We start from the raw sequence: 2,798 nt of genomic DNA, 5'->3' as shown, positions 1-2,798 counted from the left end.
CTTGGCCTTCCTGACCCCATCCCTATACAACCGGGCAGTGTCTTTCCAGGATACTCGTCCCTGCTTCCACTGCCTGTGCATTTCCTTCTTGCCCTTTAGTTTGACCAGCAGGTCTCCACTCATCCATACCGGTCTCTTGCCTTCCTTTCCTGATTTCTTACACCTGGGGATCGAGAGCTCTTGTGCTCTATGGAAAGCCTCCTTAAAGATCTGCCAGCTCTGTTCTGCTCCCTTGTCCCTGAGGGCAGTTTCCCAGGGGGTCCTATTGACTAACTCCTTGAACAGCTGGAAGTTTGCTTTCCTAAAATTCAGGGTCCTGACTTTACTCCTTGCCTGACCCATACCCCTCAGGACTGCTAACTACACCAGTGCATGACCACTGCAGCCCAGGCTGCCTCCAATCTTGACGTCACCAATTAGCTCACTTGCATTGCTGAACATCAGGTCCAGTATTGTATCCCCTCTGGTAGGGCTGTCTATTACCTGGCTTAAGAAGTTATCCTCAAGCACTCCAGGAGTCTGCTAGATTACCTACAGCTCGCCACACTACTTTTCCAGAAGATGTTGGGGTGGCTGAAGTCCCCCAGCAGGACGAGAGCCTGTGAGCATGATGCCTCCTGTAGCTGCAGTAAGACTTCATCAAGTGAAGACTGGGTGGCCTGTAGTAAACACCAACCACAAGGTTCCCTTTGTTGCTTCAGTCTCTAATTCTTACCCATAAGCTTTCAACCTGCTTGTGGCTATTTTTCAGAGACAGCTCTTCACAATCTATCCATTTCTTCACGTAGAGGGCAACCCCTCTGCCTCTCCTTCCTCACCTGTCCCTTCTGATCAGTCTGTAGCCACACATAGATGCACTCCAGTCATGGGATTCGTCCCATGAAGTTTCAGTAATGGCAACTAGGTCGTAGTTTTCTAGCAGCACAGTGGCTTCCAACTCCTCCTGTTTGTTGCCCATGCTGCATGCATTGGTGTAGAGGCACTTCAGCTGGGCTGTCGGCCGCGTCGTCTTCTTAAAGGAACACACCTTAACTCCTTTGAGATATTTCACCAGTGTTTCCCTGTTGGCTCCTATTACCTCAGGAGCCCCTGGCTCATCTCTGTAAGACTTCAAGTGTGCTGCAGTATACCCAGCACATCTCAGAGCAACAGGCTGAGGGCCCTCGCTAGCACCCCATCCTTCTAACCTTGGCATGTCATCCCACAGCTTGTCACGAGCAAGCCTGATATTATCCCCCTCCCCCTTCAAGTCTAGCTTAAAGATCTGTCAATAAGCCCCACTAGCTCATGAGCAAAGACCCTCTTGCCCCTTTGAGAAACGTGAATCCCATCTGATGCCAGCAGGCCTGGTGCTGTGTAGACCATCTCATTATCGAAAAACCCGAAATTGTGGTGGTGACACCAGCCACGGAGCCATGTATTAATAGACTGGGTCCATCTGTTTCTTCCAATGTTGCTACCCACAACTGGAAGGACAGAAGAAAAAATTACCTGTGCTCCAGATTCCCTTACCAACCATCCCAAGGCCCTGAAGTCTCTTTTGATTGCCCCTGAACTACACGTTGCGGGTTCACTGCCACCCACATGGTGGCTTACTGCCATCAGAGGAACCATGGGATGGCTCCTATGACTGGAGTGTTGGAATGGAAGGATACAGGCTCTTTAGGAAGGACAGGCAGGGGAGACAAGGAGGGGTGTCACCCTCTATGTCAACGACATGCTGGAGTGCATGGAGCTCCGCCTGGGGATGGATGAGGAGCTGACCGAGAGCCTATGGGTCAGGATTAAAGGGAGGGCAGGGACAGGTGACGTTATAGTGGGGGTCTGCTACAGGCCACCTGACCAGGAAGACCGAGCGGAGGAGGCCTTCTATAGAGAGACAGGAGCAGCCTCACATTCACAAGCCCTGGTCCTCATGGGGGACTTCAACCACCCTGATATCTGTTGGAGGGACAACACAGCAGGCCATAAGCAATCCAAGAGGTTCTTGGAATGCATTGATGACAACTTCCTTCTCCATGTGTTAGAGGAGCCAACAAAGAGAGGTGCTATGCTGGACCTTGTTCTCACCAACAAGGAGGGGCTGGTGGGGAATGGGAAGCTCAAGGGCAGCCTTGGCTGCAGTGACCATGAAATGGTGGAGTTCAAGATCCTGAGGGCAGCGAGGAGGGTGCACAGCAAGCTCACTACCCTGGACTTCAGGAGAGCAGACTTTGGCCTCTTCAGGGATCTGCTTGGTAGACTATCATGGGATACAGCTCTGGAGGAAAGAAGGGCCCAAGCAGGTTAATATTCAAGGATCACCTCCTCCAAGCTCAGGAGCGATGCCTCCCAACAAAGAGGAAGTCAGGAAAAATTGCCAGGAGGCCTGCAGGAATGAACAAGGAGCTCCTGGACACTCAAACACAAAAAGGAAGCCTACAGAGGGTGGAAGCAAGGACAGGTAGCCTGGGAGGAATACAGAGAAATTGTCCAAGCAGCCAGGGATCAGGTTAGGAAAGCCAAAGCCCTGATAGAATTAAATCTGGCCAGGGACCTCAAGGGCAACAAGAAAAGCTTCTATAGGTATGTCGGTGATAAAAGGAAGACTAGCGAAAATGTGGGCCCTCTCTGGAAGGAAACAGGAGACCTGGTTACCCGCGATATAGAGAAGGCTGAGGTACATGACAACAACTTTTTTGCCTCAGTCTTCACTGGCAAGTGCTCCAGCCACACCACCCAAGTCGCAGAAGGCAAAGGAAGGGACTGGGAGAATTAAGAACCACCCACTGTAGTAGAAGATCCGGTTCGAGACCATC

The sequence above is a fragment of the Gymnogyps californianus genome, chromosome Z (genome assembly GCF_018139145.2).
Source record: "Gymnogyps californianus isolate 813 chromosome Z, ASM1813914v2, whole genome shotgun sequence".
Lineage (NCBI taxonomy): Eukaryota > Metazoa > Chordata > Aves > Accipitriformes > Cathartidae > Gymnogyps > Gymnogyps californianus.
This window is presented reverse-complemented; position numbering follows the sequence as displayed.